Raw genomic sequence first — 22,774 nt, 5'->3', positions numbered from 1 at the left:
TATGGTATCGCCGTAATCATACCGACCCGCAGAATAAAGTACAATTGTCATTTATAGCGCATTATGAACGCCGTAAGAAATAAAGAATTTAAAACGGCAAAATCACTGTTTTTGGCCACCAAAGCTCTAAATAAGATGTAACAAAAAGTGATCAAAAATTTGCATGTACCAAAAAATGGTACCAATAAAAACTACAGCTCGTCCTGCCAAAAATAAGCCCTCACATCGCTCAATTCATTGAAAAATAAAAAAGTTATCGCGTTTGGAAGGCGAGGAGTGAAAAACTAAAATGGAAAAGCAAAAAAGGATCAGTCCTGCAAAGGTTAATTAATTAATTTCTATTAAAAAAAAATAATTATTACCACATGTGGGATATTGTCATACTCGGGAGAGATTACAAATTTAGGGTGACTTTTTCTCCTTTATCCCTTGTGAAACTGAAAAAATTCCACATTTTAGTGGACAAAAATGTTTATATTCATTTTCACGGCCTAATTCTACTAAATTCTGAAAAAGACCTGTGTGGTATAAATGCTTACTAAACCCCTAGAAAAATTCCTTGAGGGGTCTAGTTTCCAAAATGGGGTCACTTTTGGGGGGTTTCCACTATTTTGTTCCCTCCAGGGGGTTGCAATCGCGACATGGCACTGAAAATCAATCCAGCAAAATCTGTGCTCCAAAATCCAAATGGCGCTCCCTCCCTTCTGAGCGCTGCCGTGGGTCCAAACAGCAGTTTATTACCACATATGGGGTATTCCCGTAATCGGGAGAAGATGCTTTACAAATGTTGGGGTGAATTTTCTTCTTTAATCCTTGTAAATATTAAATATGTCTATGTTATTTCAGAAACAAAGTAGATTTTCATTTTCACAGACTAACTCCAATAAATATAACAAAATACCTGTGGAGTCAAAGTGCTAACTATACCCCTAGACAAATTCCTTGAGGGGTCTAGTTTCCAAAATGGGGTCACTTTTGGGGAGTTTCCACTGTTTTGGCACCACAAGATCTCTTCAAACTCGACATGGTGCTTAAAATATAATCTAAAAATAAGCAGGCCCCAAAATCCACTAGCTGCTCCTTTGCTTCTGAGGCCGGTGTTTCAGTCCAGTAGCACACTAAGGCCACATGTGGGATATTTATAAAAACTGCAGGACCTGGGCAATAAATATTGAGTTGTATTTCTCTGGTAAAACCTTCTGTGTTACACATTTTTTTTTATTACAAATGAATTTCGGCAAAAAAAGGAGACATTTTTAAATTTCCCCTCTACTTTGCTTTATTTCCTGTGAAACGCCTAAAGGGTTAAAATACTTTCTGAATGCTGTTTTGAATACTTTGAGGGGTGCAGTTTTTAAAATGGGGTAATTTATTGGGGTATTCTAATATATAAGGCCCTCAAAACTACTTCAGAACTGAACTGGCCCCTGTAAAAATAGCCTTTTGAAATTTTCTTGAAAATGTGAGAAATTGCTGCTAAAGTTCTAAGCCTTGTAACGTCCTAGAAAAATAAAAGGATGTTCAAAAAACGATGCAAATATAAAGTACACATATGGGAAATGGTAACTAGTGACTATTTTGTGTGGTATTACTATCGGTTTTACAAGTAGATACATTTAAATTTAGAAAAATGCACATTTTTGCAAATTTTCTCTACATTTTGGTGTTTTTCACGAATAAATATTGAATTTATCGACCAAATTTTTCCACTATCATAAAGTACAATATGTCACGAGAAAACAATCTCAGAATCGCTTAGATAGGTAAAAGCATTCCGGAGTGATTACCACATAAAGTGACACATGTCAGATTTGAAAAAATCGGCTGTGCCACAAGGCCAAAACAGGCTGCGTTCCTAAAGGGGTTAAAAAAATGCGTTTGTTTACATTGTGATTGTGAGGGGAGTGGGGGGAAATTGTTTAAATACGAATCTAGAAAATTATTTTATACTGTACGCAGTAAAATTATTGTAAGTTCCAAAACATGTGAGATGTTTTTTAATTTAAGAACAACAAGGGACACAAGAAGAAACCTAACAAATTAACATCCAAGGATCAATTGACACAACACATATATTTGGATTTCTGAACATATTTACTGAATTTGTTGTCATTTTTTAAAGGAACACTTCCAAAAAGTATTCACTTTCTAAGTAACATAAGACATGCAAAATATCTACAACACAGTGTATCCAAAGGAGGGGACTGAAAAACAGTTTTCATTGGAGCCAAAATGGGCTACTCCTGGATTGGCTGCTCGACACTGTGGCTGGAATCCTGCTGGGGCACTGCACCTTCGGGACTCATGAAGTAATCCGTGAAGGCATCTCTCACCTGTACTCCACGGTTGGATGGTCTTCCTAACCGCCAGTTGATGTGGGGGTCACGGAAAGCTGTCACGTCACGTCAGCTCGCTCGTGATCATGAACATAGTTGTGAAGAACACAGGAAGCTTTAATGACCCCATCAACTGTGGACGCATCCAACTGAAGTGCACAGGTGAAGACCCTCCACTTACTCAACATGATCCCAAAGGTGCACTCCACGAGGCGCCGTGCCCAGCTCAGCATCTCAATGAAGACTCTCCTCCGGGCATCTAGTCTCCTCCGTGGGTATGGGCGCAGCAGGTTGGGCATCAGTGGAAAAGCCATCACGAAGGGGACTGGATGTGTGGTACCCAGAAGAGGTTGGGGAGGAGGTAGAGTTACCTGATCTACCAGGATTTGCTTCCCTAAATTCGATGTCAGTAGCGCCCTGGAGTCACCAGTGCTTCCATATGCGCCGACGTCAATAGCCACAAACTTGTATGAGGCATCAGCCACCGCTATCAGGACCACAGAAAAATACTTCTTGTAGTTGAAGTAATGCGATCCTGACCGCGGTGGCTGCTGCACACGTACGTGCTTACCGTCTACGGCGTCTATGCAATTTGGGAAATTGGCCACAGATTGAAAGCCTGCTGCCACCTGCAACCAAATCTCCCGAGTCAGACTGGGCATCGCAATGGGCTGCAAATACTGCCAGATCACCTGGCATGTGCTCCTGACTATTCCGCAGATGGTTGATTTCCCAACCCAGAATCGCAGGTGCAGGGATGAATAACTCTCCCCTGTTGCAAGAAATCTGTAAAGAAAAGAAAACTAAAATTAGTATCAACTAATTACAAGGAACAACAGCATAACTTTCAGAATTATAGTAGAAAAACATACATGACTTTTAATTAGAATCACATCCTGCATACTGGCCAATGTTGAAACCAAGCCTTTAAATAAATACAAACATACCGCAACATGATCAGCAGCCTCTCCACAGGAGGAATGGCCGTCCGCATCGCCGTATCCTGCCTCCTAAGGTGAACGGCAAGAATCACCTCCAGACTGTCAAATGCTGGGATTGATATGCGACAGAAATTGTAGAATTTCTCTGGGTACCTGTAGATACATACACATTATAACACATACAGAGACACAAAAGGTAACAAGATACAGAACTTAGCTTGTCTAAAAAAGGGACATTAAAATCCAAATTGAATAACAGAATGTGCAACATACATACATGAATGCTTACAAAATTAAAGATACAGTATGTACGCACATTTAGAAAAGAGAATATATCTTGTTAAAAGCAGGTGACATTTCTAAATGATAGCTTAACCAAGAAGTAAGGTACTTGAGAATAACCACTGTTGTAAACCAACAAATTAAGCTTAATTTCTTACACATTTGTCTTTATAATCAAAAACACTGTCTGAAGCAACAATTGTAGGCTGATGCAACACACCTTACCTGAAAAAATAACCCAATATGTGCATTAGAAAAGATTAATTTGAAAAGACATATCATCAATGTACTTTTGCTTCAAACAACCAAAACAAAACTCACCGTCTTAATTCTTGGTAAAGGTTGCCAATGTGTCCCCTTTCATTTCTGAGCAGATTAATGGGGTGCACCAAATACCTCCGGCGCCTTTCATGCTGCTGTGAAACATCAAGTGTGACTAAATGTCCATTATAATGTGCAAGATAATACATTCTAAAAACATTGACAACATAATCCATTAATTCAAAACATACCTCACAAATTCTTCCCCGTCTAATCACATTGAGGACAATCTGCATCAATCCTGCCATATGGCGGCGGCGAACTTTAATGCGACTTTGCGCAACATGTTGTCCCTGCTGCTCCTGCTGGAATGGCCCTACTAAGTTTGGTGTACTCATTTTTCTCTCCAAAAACACTCACGAATCACTGCTTAGCCAAAAAAGGGAAGTTGCTGTTTCTGGAATGAGTTTTTATAGGCCTGGAATAGAAGTACAGCCCCTAGTAGGCTGGTTTTTGAAACGCCTGGAATACGCCTCAAAAAACGTCTCCAAAACGCCTCCAAAAACAGCTCATTTACGCGTGCAATAACGCCACAAAATATGCCTCGACACGAAAAACGCTCCGAAATACTCTTCCAAAACGCCTCAAATTCAGAGGCTGATTATCTCAAAACAGCTCCGTAATTTACGGACGTATTTTGCTAAGCGTGTGAACATACCCTTAGGACAGTGAACTGAGTACCCCCATTTATAGCCTATGGATTGTCCATGTATCCTTTAAAAGGACTACAAAGTTTTGCTGCGAGACTACTCAGGGGAGGTACAGTATGCAGGACTGACTAGGTCCAGGAAATGGCTGATGCTAGCAGGAGACTGAGCGTGGTGAGACTTATGCGCTGTACCAACACACTTACAGGAGGGGGCAGAGGAGAGATCATATAAGGAGGAGGTTTGTTGCCAATAGAAGGAGAGCTGGACCTGGCTGCCAATGAGAGCGAGTTAGTCCCTATGTGGAGCTGGGAAGGAGTTTGCTTGAAGTGAGTCCATGAGACAAGCAGTACGGGTGCTTTGCAGAGCAGTCTCATAGCGAACGGTGAGCTAGCAAGTAACCCTTAGTGATCTGGGGGTGATAGAGGCAGGCCGTCGATAAGGGTGGTTTGCAAGTGTTCTGTGCAGGCCACTGCTAAAGCGGTCAAGGGTGCGTCATCAGCTTTGGAGGCTAGCCCCGCCGGGGTACACTGTGGCTATGAAAGTATTCAGCCTGAATGTGGAAACCAGTGAGAGTGTCCGGTGCTGTGCTCAAACCCAGGGGAAGCTGTAGGGGTAGATCTAGACCAGGGGTCTCAAGCACGCGGGCCGCGGGCCGCATGCGGCCCCTGGGGCTGTCATCTGCGGCCCGCGGGACACAGAGCCGCTAGTATCGGCTCTGCTCCGAGACTCTGGAATTCCCTGACATCGCTGTCCACATATGAACAGCGATGTTTGGGGCTTCCCCAGAGCCGGAGTCCCGGGCAGAGAGCTAGTACAGGCTCTGCTCCGGGAGTCTGTGGAATTCCCTGACATCGCTGCCCATATATAGACAGTGTGTCAGGGTCTTCCCCAGAGCGGAGCAGAGCACTGGTGTCGGCTCTGCTCCTGGACTCTGTGGAATTCCCTGACATCGCTGTCCACATATGAACAGCGATGTCTGGGGCTTCCCCAGAGCCGGAGTCCCGAGCAGAGCGCTGGTGTCGGCTCTGCTCCGAGACTCTGTGGAATTCCCTGACATCGCTGTCCACATATGAACAGTGATGTCTGGGGCTTCCCCAGAGCCGGAGTCCCGAGCAGATCGCTGGTGTCTGCTCTGCTCCGGGACTCTGTGGAATTCCCTGATATCGTTGCCCATATGTGGACAGTGTGTCAGGGTCTTCCCCAGAGCGGAGTCCTGGGCAGAGGTCTATTATCGGCTCTGCTCCGGGACTCTGGGGAAGCCTCTGACATCGCTGTCCATACATCGACAATGATGTCAGGGGCTTCCCCAGACAGGAGTCCCAGTGATGTCAGGAGCCCAGCTGGAGTCCCAGGAAGAGCCTACTAGCGCTCTGGCCAGGACTCCAGCTCTGGGGTTGCCCCTGACATCTCTGTCTATATATGGACAGTGATGTCAGGAGCAGAGCTGGAATCCCAGGCAGAGTGCCAGAAGCGGCTCTGCTCTGGGACGCCAGCTCTAGGCAAGCCCCTGACGGCACTGTGGCAGCATCTGCGGAGGGCACTGCGGCAGCATCAACGGAGGGCAAACTGCGGCAGCATCAACGGAGGGCACACTGCGGCAGCATCAACGGAGGGCACACTGCGGCAGCATCTACGGACGGCACACTGCGGCAGCATCTACGGAGGGCACACTGCGGCAGCATCTACGGAGGGCACACTGCAGCAGCATCTACGGAGGGCACACTGTGGCAGCATCTACGGAGGGCACACTGCGGCAGCATCTACGGAGGGCACACTGCTGCAGCATCTACGGAAGGCACACTGCGGCAGCATTTACGGAGGGCATACTGCGGCAGCATCTACGGAGGGCACACTGCGGCAGCATCTGCGGAGGATTCTGCGGCAGCATCTGCGGAGGACTCTGCGGCAGCATCTGCGGAGGACTCTGCGGCAGCATCTGCGGAGGACTCTGCGGCAGCATCTGCGGAGGACTCTGCGGCAGCATCTGCGGAGGACTCTGCGGCAGCATCTGCGAAGGACTCTGCGGCAGCATCTGCGTAGGGCTCTGAGGCAGCATCTGCAGAGGACTCTGCGGCAGCATCTACGGAGGACTCTGCGGCAGCATCTACGGAGGACTCTGCGGCAGCATCTGCATTTAGCGACACTTAAACTGGAAAGCTGGATTGTTGAAATAAGCACGTGGAGAAATATCTCAAATTTTAAACCTAGCGGTATTATTATAGTAATATAGTGTTATAGTAGTTCAAATACCTAATTCATTAACAATAATTTTGTATTGTATCAAATTTGAAAGTAATGCGGCCCGTCAACTTCCCATTTTTTCTATATGCGGCCCACTTACCCGGCCGAGTTTGAGACCCCTGATCTAGACGGATGCATGCACAAGTGGGCCGCTTAGTTTGCTACAGTGAGTACTGGTTGCCCGGTAGGCTTGAAACGTTAGTGCAGACCTGGATTGAACTGGACTGAGAGGAATACTTGGTGGGAGGGGTAGTAAGTAGAATTAGAATTTCCAAAAAGTTTGGCACCTGCCATTTTACAGATTAGAAGACAAGAAGACAGAGAAAAAAGTTTTGCAAGACCTCTAAGGCGGCCTGGGGGCTTCCCCATAATGCATTGCAGGCAGCCCTCTAGCACAGCCAATCGTGAGGGTTATAGGTGATGACTCAGTGGATGGCAGTCATATGAGTCATAGCCACTATAAACAGCCCAACCAGAAAATTCTGCTTTGTGGGGATATAGATAGGAGAGAGAAAGGACATCAGATTGAGAATGAGAGATAGTAAAACACAGAATACAAATAGATAGTGAATAAGTGTCAGTGAGTGTGTTTCATAGTTATAACGGAATAGATAGTTAGATTTACACTAATTTGATAGAGAGATTTTAGAGAGATAGTAATCAGTCAGTTTTGTGTTAGGGCACTTTTACGCGGGGAAAGAGGAAAGTGTCACTAGGCTTATAGGCACCTTTGACTCCTGACATTCAGAGATTATGACAATACTAAAAAGGTACTGGCGTATCCTCAGTGCAGATATGGACCTGGTGGATCAGATAACTCACCAGCCATCAGTTACGTTTCAAAGTTGCTTTGATCCTATACCACACGAAGGAACATGGCTGGATAGGAAGGTTCCAGGCACATATAAGGCTGGGTTCACACGGCCTATTTTCAGGCGTAAACGAGGCGTATTATGCCTCGTTTTACGCCTGAAAATAGGGCTACAATACGTCGGCAAACATCTGCCCATTCATTTGAATGGGTTTGCCGACGTATTGTGCAGACGACCTGTAATTTACGCGTCGTCGTTTGACAGGGCACTTCTTTGCCACGTAATTTGAGCTGTTCTTCATTGAACTCAATGAAGCACAGCTCAAGATTTACGAGCGTCTCAGACGGCTCGCAAAATGCGAGGAGCATTTACGTGTGAAACGAGGCAGCCGTTAACAGTCTGTCTTTTCACACGTAAATGCCTCTCATCGTGTGAACATACCCTAAATGTGGTAGTTGCAGAGCTTGCAACTTCATCCAGAATGGGAGAAAATTTAAATGTGTTACCACTGGAATCGAGTATGATATACGAGATTTTGTGAATTGTAAAACAGCAGGAGTGGTATACCTCATTACATGTCCATGCCCACTAAATTATGTGGGTAAAACCATTCGACAATTTCGGCGTCAAATTAGGGAGCATGTAGGAGATGTGACAAATATGAGAGATACCCCTATATCCAAGCATGTACATGATAAACATCATGGTAGAGCAGACTGCTTGAGATTTCAGGCAATTGAACTGGTGCGACCTCCTAGACGTGGAGGAGATTGGGACAATCTAATTCTTAGGAAGGAAGCACAGTGGATTTACAGACTGGCATGTACACAGCCAGAGGGTCTAAATGACCAGACGAATTATACCTGCTTTATTTGAGAAAAATAATCTCTGCTTCTATCATGTACAAGATTATCTTAATCGATTTTTAGATTTTTGATATATCTGTTTATTTATCCATGTACTACTGTATTCAAAATACCGCTCATGTAATACTATGCCTGTTCATCCACACTAATGTGTGAACAGAGTGTCTATTAGACGTATGGCTGCCAGGTTGCTGTTATGAGTTGGACAGTAATCTTGATTCCCATGTAAGTATCGCCAGCTCCTCCCCCTTGATGGGAGGGCTTTGGGCATTAATGATATGCACTCCTCGGCCTCTCTCTGCGCTTGCGCGCTCGATGTGATGTTTGGTGCTGGACTTCCGGGTGTGTCAGCTGACCACACGTCACGGGTGACGTGGACGACAGTGATTGGTCGTTTTCGAGGCTTTGCCTCTGCCCAGGGGGAGGAGTATTAATTATATTAACTCTGAGTCCTTAGTGAAGCGTGCCGCTGATATCCATGCGAGCACGCTTCCGTGTGTGTAACAGAATATCTGTTACAGTTCTACATCACTGGCGCTTTAGCTAGACTTTGACAAATATAGACCCCTGATGAATTAGTATACAGAAACGCGTAGGGTCAATAGAAAAGAGATTATAGCGTAGGTGACGGAGGTATCGTTGGGTAACCCCAGCACTGGGGGATTTAGGAGCGGTAACAGCAGGCTCCGGTGTTTTTGCAGGTTCCCATCCACCGATAAACCAATGTTAAACGCTGATCCAGCTTATATCGTTCAAGTACAATCGGAACAGGGTTCACAATTGAATTGAGATTGTAACTTACAATTTAATACGTTTTTAAACAAACACGGTGGGGCTTTTTTCACAGTGGTGATTGTACCTCTGTTTTTAGAGAGTTATCTATTAATAAAAATTTAAAATTTTACTCATTAATTACTTCAGTGAATTCTAATCACTTTTACGCGGGGCAAACGAGCATTTATATGAACGCTCGTTCCCAATCATTGTCCTGTGTAAACAGGGCAACAATCAGCCAATGAACGAGCATAGGCTGATCGTATCGTTTATGCATCAATGAATATTTTCGTTGTCGGGAGCACATCTGCCTGTGTCAGCTGCCGAATGTTGTGCCCACAGGACTGTTTCTTAATGCCGGCATCTCCCTCCCTAGGGCCACCGGCACATGCAGGGGCAGCTCACTTCTGTGTCCAGTTGGGTGCATGCGCGCGCACGCTCACTCCTGGCCTTAAAGGGCCAGCGTGCACATATTAAAATGTTCCCTACCCAATCCCTTTTCATCCTGGAGTATAAAAAGGGCTCTGCCCTTCCTCCCCTTGCCTGAGCATTGTTGTTATCTTCCCATGTTCGTTAAGCAAATGGTCCCTTAGTTGTATCCTATTTCCAGTGTTTCTCGTATCCTGCTTCCCGTATCCTGTATAGAGTAACTGTGTTTGTTCCTGAGCTAAAGACTAGTATTGGAGTCATGTTGGAGTTCTGCCACATCCTGTGTCAACTGCCACGTCTGGTATCATCTGCCACGTCTTGTGCCATCTGCCAAGTCCTTTATCATCTGCCACGTCCAGTGTCATCTGCCACGACAAGCATCAGCTGCCTAGCCAAGCATCTTCGGTGCCACAAATCATCTGTGCCAAGGCATCTGATACATCTCGTGTCTGTCTGGACTGTTATACAGGTACTCTTGTGCTTAGACTTTCCATTGACTGTTATCTGGTATGGTGCCACTCCACTACGGTGGAACGGCCTAGTGGGTCTACATCCCCCGGAATCAAGACAGTACGCTTAGGCCATTGAACCCACTGGCCAACCCAAGTCCGCCGTTCAAATTATGCAAACGGACATGCGTGACCTCCGGGCACGTCAGGATCAACTACTACAGAAGGTAAACTCTATCTTAACTCGTTTGGATCATCCTCCTATACCTCCTCTGGCTGTTCCCGCTGCACCATCACCCACTATCCCTCCTGCCTACCCTGGCTCTGCAATTTCGTTACCTCTACCTCCTCGCTATGACGGGGACCCCAAGACCTGCAGAGGTTCATCATTTATTGTACCATCTATTTCAGGTTACGTTCTAACATCTTAATCTCTGATGAGGCCAAAATTGCGTTCATTATTTCCCTCCTCTCCCCTGGCATGGGCAAACCCCATCTTGGAACAAGAGGGCCCGGAATTTTCTGATCTGTTCCTATTTCTTGAGTTTTTGTATGGTGTTCGAGGAACATCTTCTGCCGCTGCCTCACTGCTGACCCTCATGCAAGGGGAATCGACTGTGGGGGAGTATGCCATTTCCTTCTGTATACTGGCGGCAGAGCTGGCATGGAATAATGAGGCCCTGGTGGGGACAAGGATTTTCTCTATGCAAGGACGGTTTACTTACCTCCCGTCGCCCGCAGCCATGGATCTGTGAGCGCTGGTCCCCATCTCCTTGCTAGGAGACGCCAGCGCTCACTTCTGCTCCAGTCCGCTTTGTCCCGTAGGATGTGCGCGCACACTCGTGCCCGCTCTCAAGGTTGAGAGACAACCTTGGGCAAAGAAGGACTTCTGTATAAATTGTCCATACCCGTGACCATATTGTCCGGTCAGGTCTCTGCGTATCTGGACTCTGGATCCGCTGCTAATTTCATTTGTAGAGACCTGGTGGACCTTCTTCAATTACCCACTACCCTCTGAAGAGACCGTTGATGGTTGCATCAGTAAATGGACTACCTCTGCCAGACCCAGTTATAGCTGTGACCAAGCCGCTGAGGCTCCAAGTAGGGGCTCTCCACTCCGAACTTCTATCGTTCTATGTCCTGTCCAAGGCCATTAACCCTGTGCTGCTGGGCCTGCCTTGGCTCAGACTACATGCCCCAGTCCTGGACTGGAACTCTAGAGAGGTTCTCCAGTGGAGCCCCGAGTGTCCCCCCCCCCTCGATTGTATATAGTGCCACACAGCCCCCTGCCTTGTATGTAGTGCCACACAGCCCCCCCTTTGTATATAATGCCCCACAGCTCCCCCCTCCCCTTGTATATAGTGCTGCACAGCCCCTTCCCTTATATACAGTGCCACACAGCTCCCGCTCCCCTTGTATATAGTGCCACACAGCCTTAAAAAAAAAAAAAAATATTACCGCAACGGACGGAGACCTTCACAGCCAACGGGCGGGACCCTTGTGCAGGCCTGCGCAGGGATTCTTCCCAGTGCCTTTTAGGCTGCAGGCCTAACGTGGCCTGTAGCTTATGGTATTCAATAGTAAGGGTATGTTCACACGGCCTATTTACGGACGTAAATCGGGCATTTTTGCCCCGAATTACGGCCGAAAATAGCGCCTCAAAAGCGCTGACAAACATCTGCCCATTGAAAGCAATGGGCAGACGTTTGTCTGTTCACACGAGGCGTATATTTACGCGCCGCTGTCAAATTACGGCGCGTAAATAGACGCCCGCGTCAAAGAAGTGACCTGTCACTTCTTTGGCCGTAATTAGAGCCGTTATTCATTGACTCCAATGAATAGCAGCGCTAATTACGCCCGTAATTGACGCGGCGTACAAGCGCCTGCACATGCCGGTATGGCTGAAATTACGGGGATGTTTTCAGGCTGAAACATCCCCGTAATTTCAGCCGTTACGGACCCCCGCCGTGTGAACATACCCTTACTGTGTCCTGATACAGATACAATTGAATGTGGCTGTCGCTAGCACCAGGGCTCCCCCCGATGCTAGTGAAACCACCGGGCATGTAGGGGACCATGTTGCCCGACCCATAAATGTTATGTGCCGGGCGGGTCTGGCCACCGTAGCAGCCGCTATGGCTGCTATAGTGGGCAGGAGGCCCAAAGGGGATGGCGGCTCTGGGCAATTGCCCAGTTTGCCCCCCCCCTAACGCCGGCCACCTGTTGTTGTTGTTGTTGACTATTACATATTATTAACCCCTTAATGACCAGGCCGGAATATTATTAACCCCTTAGTGACCCGCTACATTTTTTCCGATCTCAGTTGTGTTCAGCAGGCTGCTGTAAATTCAGGAGAGGTAAGTTACAGCTCCTGCTTAGAGAATGAGTGCTCCCAGGAGCCTCTACTACAGTGACGCCAAGAGAGGTCGCCGTAGACTAAAGGACCTGTATCGCCTGCCATCAAAAGACGGTGGGCAGTCCTTAAACAGTTTATTGTCATTAAGACAAATGTATGTAAATTTGCTGTAAATAGAAGTATTTTGGGTATGCTCACTAAAGCCCAAAATGCTGCATACTATATGCATAGTATATTGTGACTAGATCCTTAAATCAATGCCATCTCCAGAACCTACCTCTGATGCATTAAATAAATACAAAAGATAGTGGACGATTAACAAAAATTGCCGCAGTAGTCTGACGGGGCAATTGCCTCCATTACTCCCCCCTAAATCCACCCTGCTACCTTATGTCCTGTTAGGGTATGTGAACCTCACAAAGTGCAGTTCTCAATCTGGTGGATCTCGCCCATTCAAGTATTACATGGTTAGCCAATCATTTCCATGGCCGGCATATAATAAAAAATGTACAGGTTCTGCCGTTTTCTTCATGCGACAACCCCTTCACGACCATTGACTTATATATCAGTCACGGGTGGGCCAGTCTGTGACAGATTTGTCCATCATTGGAATCTCGTGTTATGCACAGCCAGGATCCTGCCGCAACTGCCAGGGATCAGAGATAACGCATATACCGGAAGTTTAACCCCTTAGATGCTGAAGTCTATGTAGGGCGGCGGCTTTCTCTGTTAGACTATCGGTGCAATTGCGGGGCACTGATGGGTTGCCATGGCAGCCGAGGGCCAACAAAGGCCCCCAGGTCTGCCTTCAGTAACTGCATATTAGGCCATGCAGAGAATACTAAGTACTCCAAAGCATTATGCAAGTCATTCAAGGATTGTTGCTTCAACTACTCTAGTGGGACAAAAAAAAAAGTAAAATGGAGTTCAATAAAGTTTAATAAAATTTAATAAAATTTAAAAAGTACCCCCCCAATATAAATAAATGAAACCCTTTTTTCATTAAAATGATTTTATTTTTTTTAAATGGTTCACCTTACAGAAAAAACTACATATCAGTTACCGCCGCAATCATAATGACCCTTAGAACACACATAAATTATTAGTTATACTGAACGGTATATGACGTAAAAAAAAAAACTCGTATTCCCCCCTCAAAAAAAAGAAAAAAAAAAAGTACAAAAAATTAAAACTACAACACATAAAACAAGCCATCATGCGGCTACATCGCAGAAAAAATAAAAAAGTTAAGGCTCTAGTAACGCAGTGATACAATTTTTTTTCCCCATAAAACAGTTTTATTGTGCAATAGTACAACAATGTAAAAAAAACTATACATCTTTAATATTACCGCATTCGAGGCAACCGGACGGCGCGCATTTCAAATTGGACTGTGTGGGAGCGGCGCATGCGCCGCTCCCACACACACGGCGTACACCATAGTGGATGGAACGGGCCCCGATCGCATTCCCTATGGGACTGGAGCTGCCGTATTCCATGTCTGTATGTGTTGTTAATCGACACATACAGAAATGGAAAAAAAAATGGCAGCCCCCGTAGGGAAGAAAAAGTGTAAAAATAGAAAAAAGTAACACACAAACACACAAATAAATATAAACGTTTTTAATAAAACCCTAACATAAAACTGATATAAAAAAAAAATAATTTGGTGACACTGTTCCTTTAAAGACTCAACCGAGCGCAGTGCCCCTTCGGCTTTTATAGTATAACTTTGGCTCTCCTCGGAGAGGTGGGCTTAGCTGAAGACAGGCTCATAGAAGTCTATGAGCCCATCTTCAACTAACTCCATTATTCCAAGAAGAGCTGAAGTTATACCATTACAGTTGAATGGGCACTGCGCTCGGTTGAGTCTTTATGCAACTCAACCGCAACATGGGAATGGACCCAAAGGCTGCACATAAAATGCTCTGAAAATACATGTCGCAATTTTTTTCTCCATTTCTGGAGTGGTTCGTCTTTTATTTGGGCATTATTTTTGATGGTTTGTTTAATGTTTAACAGCTGATGTCCAGATGATGGCTGAGAGTCACTACAAAAAAAATATGATTTTCTAATCTCACATGGCTTTTTTTTTTTTCAAGCATGTTTACAGCATCCTGCATTTTTTTTCAAAGATTCATGTTTTTTTTATTTTTAATATACAATGCTTGCTGGTTAACTATTTTTATTTTTTTTCCTGATTTTCAACTGTACCACTATGGCCCCATGCACACGATCGTAGTTTTCATCCGTAATTACAGATGAAATTGCGGACCTATTCATTTCTATTGGCCACAGACACCTTTCCGTATATTTACGGATGTGTGTCTGTACCGTAGAAATGTTCTGCAAAATATAGAATATGTCCTATTCTTGTCCGCAATTGCGGCACAGACTCCCTACAGAAGTCTATGGTCCCTTCCGCAATTGCGGACGGCTAGGGATGTGAATCCGTAGCTGTCTGGAATTTGCGGAACCGTTGCTATGCGACACCAGGTAATTTCCACAAGGTGCAGGCCAAAGCCAAATGTTAGATCACCACACGCCAGCGGTCAACATGTCTCTAACAAGAGTGCAAGTGGAGACCCTGATCCTTAGTGTACAGGACCACCCAGCTATATGGGATAAAAGAAGGGTGGATTATAAAGGTACTTTATTAAATGAGCAGGTGTGGGGGGAGGTTGTCTTGGTGCTTCAAGAGGAAGAGTGGGAATCAGCCACAAAAAAGCAACGGAGGAACTTTGGTAAGTTGCCCTTTCCTGGCCAAAAAGGTTTGATTCCCCCCTCCTATAATATTTTTTGGTTGCATACTAATAATTTCTAATATGTTTTTTCTAAAGTCACGGTGGAACATCTGCCGTGAACAATTTTGCAACGAACTAATGTCCAAGGGCTAGAGCGGCGACGGCAGATCCAAAAAGAAGATGTATATGTATACAGAACAGCTACGGTTCCTAAACGATGTAATGGAGATTGGGCCCCAAGTATATAATCTCTATTTTTTTTTTTTAATAATTGCTATATCCCACAGACACCTGTGGGATATAGCATACCTACATTTCCCACATAATTGCATGTTGCTGGGTGTGTAGATAGGGCACATTTGGTGACATGGGGTGCATAGCCCACATGTCCCACAGATACCTGTGTGTAGCCAGGGCTAGATCCTTTTTTTTGTAAGTAGGTAGGGCATAGTTTACAGAGGTAACATATCTTCTCTGTTTTCAATCATAGAACAAGAGATAGTCTTTCCGATGACGAGGACTCGGATGAGACGCAGATTGAGTCTCCAAGTGCCGGACCCTCGTAGTCTGCGCAACAGCCTGAGGCACGGGTCCCAGAAGTGCAAGCGGACCCTACCACTGACCCTGCACTTCCAAGATCATGAGGCTGCAAGTGGGGTCTTGGACAGCAGGACACAAGTGACTTGATAGATGCACAGGTGCTGGCCCACCTGTCCATAAGAATAGAGGAGACAGTGGAGGACACGTTTGGACACTTGGTGGCCATGCATTGTGCAATGCATGGTGAGTCGGTCATACTTGGGGTCCTGCAAGTGTTAACCTCCAGTCCTGCGCCAATGAAACTCTATAATGCCATAGAGTTTAATCGTAGCAGGCTGGGTGTGCAAAATCTATCGCAACTTTAAACTAAACCACCACCAGAAGCTAGGCCACCACTATACCTGGGTTACTACCACCCTTCTCAGCCCCTCTACTACCAGGATAGGCCCATGTTCCAGACTCTCAGACCCTCTTATTCAGGTGGGCAGTTTACCACTTACCCACACTCCACACAAGGTCAGGGGAGTGAACAACCTGGAGCCAGTGTGCCTGGTGCTGCATCACAGGAACTGTTTGAGCTGGGATTTTTCTTTGTTTATTTATTTTTGGAACGTTGTGTTTTTTTAAAAAAAAGTTTCATTATCAATTTTTGCTCTGTTGTGTGTACGTCTACTGTATACTCTGTGCTGTACGTTGAATGCATGGATACGTGTTCTGTATGTAGAATGTATGGGTATGTGTGCTCCATGTAGAATGTATACAGGAATTATAAGGGTTTGCCCATCTTGGACATTTATAGCATATCCACAGTATATACCATAAATGTAAGATAGATGCAGGTCCCACCTCTGGAATCTGTAGAACAGGGCACCCTAAGCCCCATTCTACCTTTCTCGGCCCACGCTGCCTCCCGGGTTAGTCGGGAGTTCCGTAATTACCATAGAAGTGAATGGTAGTTGCGCAAACAGCATAGTTGGCCATGCTACGCAGCTTCTGTAACTGCTATTCACTTCAATGGTAGTACAGAAACCGCGTAGCTCTGCGAGCTATACTGTTTTCGTAACTCCTGACCATCTAATCAGGAAGTGGCCGGAAGGCAGCGTCAGCCGAGAAAGGTAGATTGGTCTTTAGGGGCCCTGTTCTACACATAGGTGCGGGTCCCAGAGGTGGGACCCGCATCTATCTGACATTTATGACATATCCTGTGGATATGCTATTAATGTCCAAGGTGGACAAACCCAATACCACACCACACTGACCACAAGAAAAACATTTTTTTTTTTAACATATTTTAGTGTTTGCATATCATTTTATTTTTTTAATCATGTCTTCTTCTTTTGCACTTTTTTTTTCTTCTTTCTGCTAAGTTCCTTTTTTTCAATGTTTCAACTAGTTTTTTTTTTCAACATCACGAAACTTTCAATATAATCAACAAACATACATAACGAGGTATTGGTTTGTATTTCTGAACACAATACCTTTTCCTTAACCCCTACCCGCACGGGACAGTAACTGTACTGTCGGTGACATTGTGCTCCGGGAACCGAGAGGTCAGCAGTCTCTGACAGCTGACTCTCCACTCTTGCCGGCCAGCGGTCCTTTGCCACTGATTTAGACAATTAACCCTTTAAATGCGGCGATCGGTTGCGATCTCCACATTTTAGGGGTTTCTAGCACATCGGCAGACCCCAGTCTGAAATCATGGGGATTTGCCGATGGTTAGCATGCCAAACGGAGGCCAAACAATGGCCTTCGTGTTTGCCATGGACGGAAGCCTATCAGGATATGACAGGTTTCCTGTCAGAGTGACAGGAAGTCACTGTGTCATTCCCGATTGCACACTTTTGGCGACAGTGTGCAGTGGGAACTGGGAGGTCAGCTGTCCCCGATAGCTGACACTCCAGTGTTGCCGATCAGCGGCTCATCACTGCTGATTAAGGCAATTAACCCCTTAAATGCGGCAATCGATTGCGATCGCCGCATTTAGGGGGTTTGTAGCACAACGGCAGCCCCATTGCAATCGTGGGGGTTGCCATGGCAACCGGAGGCCAGACATCGGCCTCCAGGTCTGCCATGTATGGAAGCCTATGAGGACCAGTCTCTGGCTGGTCCTCATAGGCTTGCTGTCAGAATGACTGTGACGTTACACTGACAGTTGGATTACATTACACTACCTAGGTAGTGTAATGTATTCTAGGGGTATGTTCACACGCAGTGACCAGAAACGTCTGAAAATACGGAGCTGTTTTCAGGCGAAAACAGCTCCTGATTTTCAGACGTTTTTTTAACAACTCACGTTTTTCACGGCCGTTTTTGGAGCTGTTTTTCAATGGAGTCAATGAAAAACGCCTCCAAAAACGTCCCAAGAAGTGTCCTGAACTTCTTTTGACGAGCCGTCATTTTACGCGCTGTATTTTGACAGCGACGCTTAAAATAAAGGCTCGTGGGAACAGAACATCCTAATTCCTATTGAAAGCAATGGGCAGATGTTGTAGGCGTATTAGGGTATGTGCACACACACTAATTACGTCCGTAATTGACGGACGTATTTCGGCCGCAAGTACCGGACCGAACACAGTGCAGGGAGCCTGGCTCCTAGCATCATACTTATGTACGATGCTAGGAGTCCCTGCCTCGCTGCAGGACAACTGTCCCGTACTGAAAACATGATTACAGTATGGGATAGTTGTCCTGCAGCGAGGCAGGGACTCCTAGCGTCGTACATAAGTATGATGCTAGGAGCCAGGCTCCCTGCACTGAGTTCGGTCCGGGACTTGCGGCCGAAATACGTCAGTCAATTACGGACGTAATTAGTGTGTGTGCACATACCCTTAGGGGCGTTTTTTCAGGCGTGATACCAGGCGTAAAACACCCGAATTACGTCAGAAAACATGGCGTGTGAACATACCCTAACAGCGATCAGTGCTGCAGGTAAAAAAAGAAGTGTAAAAGTAAAAAATAAATAAAAAAAAGTTAATAAAAATGTTTTATAAAAGTATAAAAATAAAAGTGTTTTTTTCCCTTTAATAAGTCTTTTATTATAGGAAAAAAATGAAACCATTAAAAAAAGTACACATATTTGGTATCACTGCGTTCGTTCGTAAGGACCCAAACTATAAAACGCGACATGGCACCGAAAACCATTCCAGCAAAATCTGCGCTCCAAAATCCAAAAGGCGCTCCTTCCGTGCTGAGCACTGCTGTGGGTCCAAACATCAGTTTATGACCACATATGGGGTATTGCCGTAAAGAAATTACTTTACAAATGTTGGGGTGCTTTTTTTCCTTTATTTTTTGTAAAAATGAAAACATTCTATGTTTTAGCAGAAAAAAAAGTAGATTTTTATCTTCACAGACTAATTCCACTAAACTCTGAAAAAAACTGTGGGGTCAAAATGCTAACTATACCCCTAGAAAAACGCCTTTAGGAGTGTAGTTTCCAAAATGGGGTCACTTTTGGGGGTTTCGATTGTTTTGGCACCACAAGACCTCTTCAAACCTGACATGGTGCCTAAAATATATTTCTAAAAAAAGGAGGCCCAAAAATCCACTAGGTGCTCCTTTGCTTCTGAGGCCTGTGTTTCAGTCCATTACCACACTAGGGCCACATGTGGGATATTTCTAAAAATGGCAGAATCTGGGCAATAAATATTGAGTTGCGTTTCTCTGATAAAACCTTCTGTGTTACAGAAAAAAAATTATTACAAATTAATTTCAGCAAAAAAAATTTAATTTGTCAATTTCACCTCTACTTTGCTTTAATTCCTGTGAAACGCCTAAAGGGTTAAAATAATTTCTAAATGCGGTTTTGAATACTTTGAGAGGTGCAGTTTTCAAAATGGGGTGATTTATGGGGACTTTCTAATATATAAGGCCCTCAAAGACACTTCACAACTGAACGGGGCAGTGAAAAGATAGCCTTTTGAAATTTTCTTGAAAATATGAGAAATTGCTGCTAAAGTTCTAAGCCTTGTAACGTCCTAGAAAAATAAAAGGACGTGAAAAAAACAATGCAAACATAAAATAGACATATGGGAAATGTTAACTAGTAACTATTTTGTGTGGAATTACTATCTATTTTACAAGTAGATACATTGAAATTGCGAAATATGCTAGTTTTTGCAAATTTTCTCCAAAATTTGAAGTTTTTAACCAATAAATATTACATTTATCGACCAAATTTTTTCACTAACATAAAGTACAATATGTCACGAGAAAACAATCTCAGAACCGCTTGGAAAGGTTAAAGCATTCCCAAGTTATTATCACATAAAGCGACACATGTCAGATTTGAAGAAATCATGTCCACAAGGCCAAAATAGGCTGCGTCCTAAAGGGGTTAAATAAATTTTTGTGTTTTGTTTTTTTAAATAAATGATCATTTAAAAATAAATATAAAAAAAGTAAATGTGAAAAAATGAAAAACAAAAGTGAAAAAATGAAAAAACTTCAAAAAAAGAATAAAAGAAAATAAAAGTCAAGAAAATGTTTAAAAAAATCAAATAATGTCAAAAAATTCAAAAGAAAATTTGATGAGAAAAAAAGGGGAAAAATAAAGGTCTTTTTGCAGAAATACTCAAGCTGCCAACCCACGTCAAGTGTCCTCGTTCTCTTGTGAGTCCCTAACTAATAACTAAAACTAGGAACAACTAACTAGCTAACAAAAGAAACAGTATAGAAACCAACACAGAAATGACAACTGTCCATATCCAGCTACCTACCGACGTGGATTGCATCCATCTGCCAAGGAACCGCCCCAGCAGAGGACACAAAGTAGTCCGCATAGAATTCCTGAGTAAACAGTCCAGCTGCTCCAGGTCTTCCATGCAGGGTGTTGTCAACAGGAATCTGCTCCAGGTCACTGTCAAGCACATACTCTTGAATCCGGCAGAAATTGTGTAGAATTACACAGGCTTTGATAACCAGCATCAAGTTCTGTGGATTCATTTGACGAGGGCTCTCGAATACCCACCATTTGCTGCTCAGAATCCCAAAGGCACACTCAACATACCGTCTCGCACGGGTGAGCCAGTAATTAAAAATATTCCTCCTTTCATCCAGACCACACCTGGGGAATGGCCGCAACACATGGGGGGAAAGTCAAAATCCTTCATCTGCCACGGTGATGGATGGTGCTGGAGGTGCAGAAGATCGAGTCAGTTGTCTCAGTTCTGGAAGGGCAAGCTGGTTGGACTGAAGCCGTTCACCAATTCTGGAAGCCCTGAAGATGCCAGCATCTGAAGAGCTCCCATATGCTCCTATATATACAATTACAAACTGGCAGTCACTGTCAGCCAAGGCCAACAGCACCACCGAGAAATACTGCTTGTAATTGAAATATAGAGACCCTGAGTGAGGAGGCTTCTTCACACGAATGTGTTTCCCATCCAGCGTGTGAACACAGTTGGGAAAATGTGCTTGTTGGTACAAGCCCTCGGCAATCCAAAGCCTGTCTTGTACCTTGGGCTGTAGCATCACCGCCGTTCTGTCGCTGCCAGGTCACTTCGTAGGTCAGACGTATGAGCCGCAAAATGGTGGAGAACCCCAGCAGAAACTCAAAATGTTGCCAGAAATCGGTGAAAAAAAATAAAAAAAATTTGTGCTAGCATTACCAGGGTGACATGGCGGAAATGGGCACTGGGGACAGATACGGTAATACTACCTGTGATAGGGTGACATGGGACAATGGGCACAGGGGACAACTACGGTTATACTACCCTTAGTAGGGTGACATGGCAGCAATAGCCACAGGGGACAACTACGTTTATATTCTTTTGCATAAATACGGATGCACTACTGACTGTATTTGCGGCCAGCGTGCCGTATATGCGCAAGACCTGCGGATCCTTATTTGTGGACAGTAAAAACCATTACGGTCATGTGCATGAGGTATTACACAAAGGCTCTTCTATTTAAATATTATATTAGGGAATTGCATTATGAAAATAATGAAATGACCTGTAGGTGTATGTGAATATTCTGCTCTCACTGGTTATTGGGACTGCCTACTCACAGAATACAGGCTGCCACAAGGCCGGATTCACTGCGTTTTTTATTTTATATTGTTATTTTATTTGAGTTTTTCATGAAAAGAAAATATTGTATTCCAAATAGGTCACAAATTATACATTATTCCAGCCCTACCTCCCTCCACCCTTCATACCGCAGCAAGAAGACAAAAAATAAATAAATAAATAAAAACATAATAAAAATAAAAAATAAATACATTTTAACAAATTTTATAATTTCGGAAAGAATGTTTCAGAAGGTTTAACAATATTAATCAATTTTTCCCAAATAGCAAAGGACTTCTGCAGAGACCCTCTGAATTTATAGATATAAAACTCATATGACATTAATTTAGAGGTTTCAGATTTCCATAATTCAGCAGTTGGAGTCTTCTTACTAAGCCAAAATCTGGCGATTAATTTTCTAGCAACAAACAAAAGTTTTAATTCCCCCAAAATGGAGTAATAACCCCAAGCTGATCTGGATCGCCCCCAGAATACATTTATGGTATACTATTAGGGCACGTTCAGACGTGGTGGAATTGCTGTGGAATTCCGCTGCAAACAGTCCACCGTGGAAATCCACAATAGACAGACATTGGTTTCCACACCTTTTTAGTTATCTTCGTGCAGACAACTTCGCTGCGGACCATAGGCTGCGGTGCGGAATTTTGTATTTGCGGACTTGATGCGCACCTGTTGTGGAATTTCTCCATTGGCTTCAATGGAGTTTCAAAATCACGCAATGAAATCCGCAGCTGTTATGTGTGTTGCGTTGCGGATTGCTTTCAGGAACAGGATATTTCATCATTCTGGCTGGACCTATGTGTTTCGAGGTCTATAGCCAGACAGATGGAATGTTTGAAAGAGAGCAGGGTGTGATCTGCGCCTGAATCCGCAACTACAAATCCGCAGCATTTTACCTAACATTTTAGCCAAATCTGCAACGGATTCTGCAACGCGGATTATGTGCGGCATTGATGCGGACAGTGTCTGCAGAATTCCGCCACGTCTGAACATGACCT

Source organism: Rhinoderma darwinii, chromosome 4 (assembly GCF_050947455.1).
Source record: "Rhinoderma darwinii isolate aRhiDar2 chromosome 4, aRhiDar2.hap1, whole genome shotgun sequence".
NCBI lineage: Eukaryota > Metazoa > Chordata > Amphibia > Anura > Rhinodermatidae > Rhinoderma > Rhinoderma darwinii.
Note: the sequence above shows the minus strand (reverse complement) of the source record.